Genomic DNA, 9,364 nt, shown 5'->3' with positions numbered 1-9,364 from the left:
TCACAAATAGTATTCCTTTTACTCAATGATCCTTAGTGGATAGTTATTTTTCCATCTGTCAATATTCAAACATCCAGGGACTCTTGAATTTTTGAAGTATTTTCCTGCAAAGATAAGAACAGAACCCTGCCCCAACCTTTATGAGATTTCCCTACCATCTGTATGATTGTCACCATTGTGGATGAGCTGTCATTTCTCATTTTCAAGAGGTTTCTCCTTTTCAAAGTGAACCTTTATTAATTTCAATGGTATCCGTAGTTTTTCTTCTCCTGTGGAAACGAGCAAAAACCATTCCCCTATGTAGCAAATCTACTGTCTTCCATTGTGAGGTCAAAACATCCTTGAAATAAAACAGCTGATTTAATCCAGAAGACTTTTCTATTAGCCAATGTCTCTCTGTGCAGTTGTCCCTTTCTCATTAACATTAAGAAAATTCAAGGTTAATAAAGCATTATGTAATATGTTTCTGGGGTATTTTCTTCCTCTATCTGTTTAACATATCCTTGTAGTAATATGGGCGGCAGGGCTGCGTCCTCAACACCCCAGCCGCCTGCTCGGCTAGCTTTTGCCCCAAAATAACAACACACAAACTGTATTCATTTAAACACTGCTTGGCTCATTTCTACCTAGCCTCTTCTAGGCTAACTCTCGCACCTGGACTAGCCCATTTCTTATCTGTATAGCACCGGTCTTACCGGGAAGATTCTAGCCTAAGTCCATCCTGGGTCAGAGCTTCATATCGTGCATCTTCCCTGGAGCGGGGAGCATGGCATCTTTCTGAGGTGTCTGCTCCGGAGAGGAGAGCTGTTGAGTCTGACCTCACTTCCTCTTCCTCTCAGCGTTTTGTTCTGTTTACTCTTCCCACCTATCTTCTAACAAATGAAATGAGCCAAGGCAGTTCCTTTATTAGCCAATGACCTTCCTCCATCATATCCTTAATAGTTTAATTTGATCTTTCTATAACTGACTGACCTGTAGGATTGTGTGGTATACCTTTAATATGCTTTATATTATTATAAGCAAAAAACTGTTTCATTTTCTTAGATAATTATGCTGGACAATTATTTGTCCTTATTTGTGCAGATATACCCATGATGGCCATAACTTCAAATAAATATGTGACTTCTGAATCAGCCTTTTCTGAGCTTAAAGCAGTTGCCCACTAAGAACCTGAATAAGTGTCAATGATGTGGTGTACATATTTTAATTTTTCAAATTCTGCTAAGTGGAACATCCATCTGTCAGATTTCATTCCTTTGAGTACCTTTTGGGTTAGTCCCTGCAGGTAGAGGTGTTTGGTTATAGAAAGAGCAAGTAGGACATCAGTTTATAATCTCCTTAACTTGTTGCCATGCAATAGAAAACTCTTTCTTTAAACCTTTGCTATTGACATCATGATTTTTATGAAATTCTGAGGCCTGCAACATGCTTCCAATCAATAATTGATCAATTTCTGCATTATCTTGTGCTAGAGGACCTAGCAGACCCATATGGATTTGGATGTGTGTTGTGCATATAGGGCAAAGCTTATTCCTGATTATTTCTTCCACCTGGATAAATAATGAAATTAATTATGTATCATCTGGTATAAATTCAGAGGTTTAAATATGCAAGAAAACTCTTTCTGCATATTGTGAATCAGTAACTATATTAAAAGGTTCTTTAAAATCCCTTAGCACAATGAGAATAGCATATAATTCTTCCTTCTGGACAGAATTATAAGGGCTTTGTTCCACCTTACTTAAATCTTCTGATTTGTAACCTGTCTTCTTTGATTTCTTTGCATCAGTATAAAATATTTGGGTTCCAGTTGTTGGAGCATCACATACAATTTGGGGAAGAATCTAAGAATTTCTCTTTATAAGGTTAAGTCTATGGATTTTAGGATTATTCCTATTAATTTCTCCAAAAAAAAAGCACAAGCTCTTTGCCATGGTGCATTATCTTCTCATAACTTTGTTTATTTTATCAATAGTAAAAGGCACTATAATCTCTTCAGGGTCTGTACCTGCTAATTGATGAGGTCTCAATTTACATTTATAATTAATTCAGAGACTTTTTCTATGTAATTTTTTAAATTTTTACTTGGTTTATGTAGATAAAAGATCTATTCTAAGATATTATCATTGCTCTGTAAGTTGGAGAAATTCTGGAAGGCAATATAACTAGAATACAAATAAGATTTGGATTCACTCTATCCACATGTGCCTCCTGTAATTTCTCCTCAACAATGGTCAATCTCTTTTCTGCTTCTCTGGGACTATTAAGTCTTTATCACCATCTAAGGTTTTGTTTAAATGAATTATTAGATCAGGTATTATCTCAACAGCTGGTCATAGACTGGAAATGTCTTCTAACAATCTTTGAAAGTCATTAAGAGTCTGCAACTGGTCTCTCCTAATTTGTGCCATTTATGTTCTAATATTTTTATACCTATTTGATAAACTAGGTAATTGACAGAATCTTCTCCCTGTATTTTCAGGGGCAATTTGTAATCCACATTTTGGCAAAGCTTTCTTTACTTTTTTAAACATTATTTCTAAAGTATCTATGTTTGAATCAGCAAATGTCATCCATGCAATGGTAAGTTATAGACTTAGGAAACTGCTTACATATTATTTCTAATGGCTGACTTACAAAGTATTGGCACAGAGTGGGCCTATTGAGCATTTCTCATGGGAGGATGTTCCATTGATATCTTCTAGTAGGCTAATAATTTTTATAAGTAGACACTATAAAGGCAAATTTTCCTCTACCCTTTTCTTGTAAAGGTACAGTAAAGAAACAATCTTTCAAATCAATAACTATAAGAGGCCATTCTCTTTGCAATAGAGAAAGCAGAAGAATTTCAGATTGTGGAGGGCCCATAGGTTGAATTACCTTTTTGAAAGCTCTTAAATCTGTGACCATTTTCCATTTACCAGATTTCTTTTTAACAACAAATACAGGAGATTTCCAAGGGCTGGTTATTCTTCAATTTGGTGAGCATCTAGTTGCTCTTGTACCAGCTGTTGTTCTAAAGCCTGCAGCTTTTCTTCAGCTAGAGGCCATTGCTTAACCCATATTGGTTTCTCAGGTAACCATTTTAAAAGTAGGTATGTTGGTACCTCTAGTTGCTTAATGTTCTTGTACAACCTGAATGGCTCGTGATCTTTGTGTATAATACCTTATAATATCCTTCCCAAAATTATGAGTTCCTGTGACTGCAGGAATGTTAATCTGGATATTCCATAGTTGCAGCAGTTCATGAACCCTTAAATTTACTACAGTATTAATAGTAATATTAGCCATATGGCTAATACTGTAGTAAATTAAACTTAACTTCACTCTCTCACCCTCTGGCCCTATGCAATCAACTCATCTCATGCTTTGTTTAACTTGAGATATGGTTCCAATTCCTGGTAATTAAACATCTACCTCTTGAAGAGGCCAATTTGGATGCCAAGATTCTTGAGTAATGATACTCACATCCACACCTGTGTCCATCAAACAAACAATTACAATACACTCTTAGCTTTGGTCTTTGATCATTTATAGAATTCTTCCAGAATATACGTTTCCTATTTCCTATCTGAATTTTTGATTTATCCTCCATGTTTATTCCAACATCCAGAACAGCATGCTCTTTTACAGAAAACTTTGGTTTTTTTTTTTTTAATTTTCCTGGTGAGACATGTTCTCCACCGTGACTTGGAATGACTGGGACACTTTTTGTTTGGAGGCCTGAAAGCGGTCTCTCAAGGAGTTTCCCAATGGTATCAGGTTGCCTTCTCTGTCTTTTGTTGATCTGCGTTCATTGGTCCAATGTCAGCCTTTGTCACACCTTCTACATATACCAGAAGGCTGAGTTCTCCTATTCTTGCTATTCCTAGAGGAAACATTATACCTAGGAATGCCTGGTGTACAGTACCTTCTCAGACATCCTATTCTTCTACAATTAAAACATTTGGCAATTTGATGTCCTCTCATTCCTTTGGAAATTACTTCTCCTACCCAAGATTCAGTATTATAGTCAAATGTCTCAATGATCATGGTATGAAGGATCCATTCATATATAATGAGTCACATGTACATATATGAACAAAAAATTAAATTTGAAAACTTAGCAGTGTTCTAATATTTTGACTCCCAGTTTATATCTGCCACCATCATACAGAGTCACAGATAAGACTGATATATGGAGCAATGTTAACTAGATTGCCTGCCATTTTGGCAGCTCCTTGTCCTGCATTAGGGAACTGTATTCACCACAAGGCTTTAATTCTGGTCCTATCTTACACTGTTCAACACATAGCCACTATGAATATAAAAATGTATTCACTTTGATGATATAGATATAGTATCACATCTGGATAGCAGAAAATTTCCCTTAGGCCTTAATGATCAAGTGAATAACTTTGAGAAATGGACTAATGTTGTCCATTCAGAGGCAATTACTAAAAGTGTCTCTCTAATTACACACATAGGTAGCACTTGGCTTTGTTCTTAAAAGAGAAATCCCTAAGATGTATCCAAGATAATTATAGTCTGGGTTCTCATCTTGTTCAGAACACAGAACAAGTCAGTTCACCCCTGGGACAACTTCAGGCAGGGAATAAATGTCAGGCTTAGGAAAAGTTATTCAAAGAGACCATCTCTGGATGACATAGATGTTGACACAAGCTCACATCAGATGGACGAAAATATGATATTGGAGAAAAACATGAGTTTGGTAAATCATCTCATCTTTATGACATTCTTCTTCAAGACCATTCTTGAAATATTTCTATGTATCTCTTTTATCAATTTTCATTATATATGAACTTAAGCAAGTATTTTTTTTTTGTCTTCTGTAATTATAGCAGTCAATTATTGAGATTTTCTCTACCTCTCCTAATCCAACAGCAATTTCTGTGAATAAGCATCAGGGCACACACTACCAAAAGGGACACCCTCAATGTGTTAGTGTCTGCATCAGAAGATCATCATTTATTATCTAATGATCAGTATAAGTACCAACCAGATTATGTTGCACAATAATTCTCCATGTCTTGACCAAATGCAGTATCATTTAATCATAGAGCATGGATAAGATCATTTTCATCCTAGAAATAGTTAATCTAATAGGAAAGTCATATGAGATTGGGCACAACTCTTGGTCATCTCAGAAATCAAATTAAAGCAACCTGCTTGCAAACAAGATGCTATGATCACCTACAGTACCATGGTAAGTCATGAGGACCTACCATATGGTATCTACTAAAGTTCATAATTCTGACAATATCCACAAATGTTTACAAGAATACAAATATTGACACTATTAAAGAGTTTATAACTTTTATAAAAACAATCTACATAGAAAAATCTTCTGAGAAAAAAATAAGCACTTAGTTTAAATGCTCATAAAATATAATGTGGTGGTCCTTTATTATATTTTTTATTCTTCTAAAAGCCAAAGATAAGAGATTTCTGTCAGAATTGCCACCAATTGAAAGACAAGAATTACAGAACAAGCAACAGAATATTTTATTGAATCTTAATTGTCTAAAATACTTATAGCACCTCTGAGGGAAAAAAGGTAAGCATGAAATAGCTATTAGATTTCTCTAAAATAGTCAGCATGGCCAGTACATCCTTTGCATCTTTATAACACATAATTGCTGAATTGGTGTGTATCATCTTAGAGGAAATATAATCATTTAGTGTTTTAACCAAAGGTGGTTGTACATGTTCTCTCATACATAGACATACATGCATATACTTATCTTAAATATAATGTTCAGCTGAACAATAAGATCCTTGCCTAAAAGCCTAAAACAGTAGAAACAATATGATTTTAAGAATAAATGTACACAGCAAAAAACAATACCTATGTATTATTTGACTCCAGATACTGTGTTTTCTTTTATACCTTCGCAACAGAGTATTAAATAGTGTTTTAAGTTTATAGGTAAAGAAATGTAAACAAATACATTTAGGACAAAACCATGCATTATATCAACTGCTAATGAGAAATCAATCAAATCTGACTCATTTAAAAATCTATGATTAGTGTAATAATTGTGTTAAATATTGTTGAATGTTAATAGATTAATATGAACATTTCTCCATGATTCTGAATAATAATATATAACTTAATATTAAAACTGTTATATTTTATTAGTCAATTGCTTCCTAAGAATGTATATAGTCACCTTGTAGAAAATTTCTATCTTAAACACATGAAATAAATTCTATCACTCATATAAATTACATGGATGGATACAGAACTGGTTTTTGAACAGCTACGCAGGAAATTTTCAGTATGACAAGAAACTAATTTGGAGATAGAATTAAAATTATCAAAATTTCCATGGAACTTGAACCTATTTAGTGTAATATCAACATTATTTTCTTTACTAAACTAGTAATCTCTAGAAGACATATATCTTTATTTTTATCATATAAGACTCTTATTAATTATCATGCTTCTATACCACATGAATGTGTTATCCGATGTCTTTGTTTTCATCTGAACTCTACCCTTCTGAGTCTGCATTAAAAAATGGGAAGGTAAATATAACTCTGATGATAATGTGAGAGCTTTCATCTACCTCCTCTATTGCCTCACCTTAGTGATGTCAAAGAATAAAAGAATAAGATGTAAAATTTGAAAAGCACCAAGAGTATTACTGAAGATGGAAGAAGATGAACAAAACATTCCCACCATCTTGAATATTTTCTGTTACAGGTCAATATGAGCACTCTGTCAGTGCTTGCAAGGGAATAACTGCTGACGTTCACTGAAAGTTCAACTTTATATTCACCTAGGTTGACAATAGAAGACACCCTTTGCTTATGTGTTTAGTTAATTTATTTTCCTATTTCCATTAGTGTAAATGATTGTAGGTAAATGACAAAATGAGAAAGCAGATGATAGTTAGATGAAAAAATATTCATGTCAGGAAACTAATATTTGAAAATCTATAAATTCTCGATATTAGTTAATAAAATTCAAGGTTAGCTTTTTTGTACTGCTAAAATTGAATTAATTTTCAGAGGTGAGGTTTGAATATGAGTTCTTTGGTTGTTTCTATTGCAAGTATTTTCAATAGTCGTGTGCTAATCAGTTTAGCTAAATAAATAAATTCTATGACAAATTTTATTAACAAACTTGTGATTCTTGGTTTTACATACCAAACTGTGTATTTCTTATGTGGTATTCTGTACAGATTACCTCCAACAATGTTTTTAATTCAATGATGTCACAGAAATAACTCTATTGATCATCAGTGGATTCATTATCCATGCCATAAAAACATGTTAAGATCTCATCAAAATTTTTTTAGGGAAATTAGATGTAATTCTTATCAGGTCGAAAGTTCAAATCTCAATACTATTATGAAGTGTTATGATTGCTGGTGATACATTCAGAGCATGTTTTATTAGATTAATGGGGAGAAACTACCAACCAGTTGAAACCACACACATTTGTTAGGATTTCAAATTGCTGTTCTACATCCTCAATGCACACCTATTGAGGAATTTCCTGATGGAGCATGTGGATAACAGTCACACCTGTGGCTTCTCTTCAAGTTTACATGCGGGCAATGATGTTTCTCAACGTTGGCAATGACATGTTTATATTGCATTTTTCTATTTCAAGTGTAGATGTTAGTTTCCAATGTGAAGGTCAGGCCAACTAGTTGAACCCTTTTCCACACCCCTCTAAATTGAACTTTCTTCCTCTTCAGGTTGCTTCTGAAGACACCCTGAATAAAATGGAGGGAGGGAATCAGTCTGTGGTATCAGAATTTGTGCTTTTGGGACTTGCCCACTCGCAGAATCTTCAACTCTTTCTCTTCATGATGTTTTTGATGATTTATGTGCTCGCTCTATCTGGAAATAGTATTGTCATGTTCTTAATTGCCACTGACCATAATCTCCATTCTCCCATGTACTTCTTTTTGGCCAACTTGTCCTTTGTTGATATGTGGCTTTCCTCAGTCACCACTCCTAAGATGATCGCCGATTTTCTCAGGGAACCAAAGATCATTTCATTTGCAGGTTGCATGTGTCAGGTCTTCTTTGACCATTGTGTTGGTGCAGTTGAGATGATGATGTTGGTGGTGATGGCTACGACCGCTATGTAGCCATATGCAAACCACTCCACTACTTCACTATTATGAACCTAAAAAGGTGCACTGCATTGGTATTAACTTCCTGGACCATTTCTATCGTGCACGCCATGAGTCAGCTTTTGGCAGTTGTGCATCTATCTCTCTGTGGCCACATGGAAATTGATAGTTTCTTCTGTGACATACCATTAATAATCAAGTTATCCTGCACGGATTACCATGATTTGGATATTTACATGAATGCTAACTGTGGGGTTGTAGTTGTAAGCTGCTTCATTCTGTTGCTCATTTCCTACACGTATATCCTTATCACTGTTCGCCAGAGCTCTAAAGCTGGTGCATCTAAGGCTCTGTCCACATGCAGTGCCCACATCACAGTGGTGATGATCTTTTTTGTTCCTTGCATCTTTATCTATGTGTGGCCACTCAATATCATTTGGTTGGACAAATTCCTTGCTGTATTTTATACTCTTATTGCACCTCTTCTGAATCCAGCTATTTATACACTGAGAAATAAAGAAATGAAAAATGCTATAAAGAAATTAAAAAGCTATTTCAGAAAGCACAAGGAAAATACTTAATGCCAAAAAAATTCACTGTAAATATTTCAAATTAAAAATTAACTGAAATTAGTACAGATTGATAAACTTGGGATTTAGTTTGCATGCACAATCAGTTAATATATTCTGACATGTAATAAGCCCAATATAATTTAGAGATACAATATTTCAATCATATAGAACATTGTAAATTATTTCTGGTTGTTTTTTAAGATGGCTCTTCCTTGTGAGAAAACTATTCAATTGATTCTTGTATTTTCAGTAATATTTTTAAAGGAGCATAAATGTATTTCTTGGGCTGAAAAGAAACATTTGTTTTGTAAAATTTACTTAAATATTGTTCAAAAAGTATCAAAAAATATATTCTTTTTTTAATACATCCACAAACCTTTATTCACTTCTTCGCAAAAAGGCAAAATTATTATTTTTATCACATTCCAAAACAGTAAAGAGGGAATAGAAAATATGTAACAAATAAAGCAAAAGTTATAAACTACATACAAATAGCAGTGGACTTTATTTCGTTTAACTCTTATTACCTTAATGACAATGAAATACTTGCAAAAAACAAACCTAATGCTGTTTTTTCTCAATTATCTGAGTTTAAAGATTAAAATTTATTTTTTAAGTTATGGCTTATTGTTTCAAGAAAAATCACAGACTATAATCTTTCTGACACAGTGACCATTATCCTCCTTGCTAATTCTT

General features: G+C 34.0%; 1 pseudogene; it reads left to right on the top strand.

Annotated features, from left to right (window-relative positions):
• The first annotated feature begins 7,736 nt into the window (after positions 1-7,736).
• Positions 7,737-8,677, top strand: LOC142844991 (olfactory receptor 4K3-like; annotated as a pseudogene).
• Positions 8,678-9,364: the final 687 nt, after the last annotated feature.

Source organism: Microtus pennsylvanicus, chromosome 2 (genome assembly GCF_037038515.1).
Source record: "Microtus pennsylvanicus isolate mMicPen1 chromosome 2, mMicPen1.hap1, whole genome shotgun sequence".
NCBI classification, from domain to species: Eukaryota; Metazoa; Chordata; class Mammalia; order Rodentia; family Cricetidae; genus Microtus; species Microtus pennsylvanicus.
The sequence above is the reverse complement of the archived record's forward strand: the minus strand, read 5'-3'. Positions and strand labels throughout refer to the sequence as shown.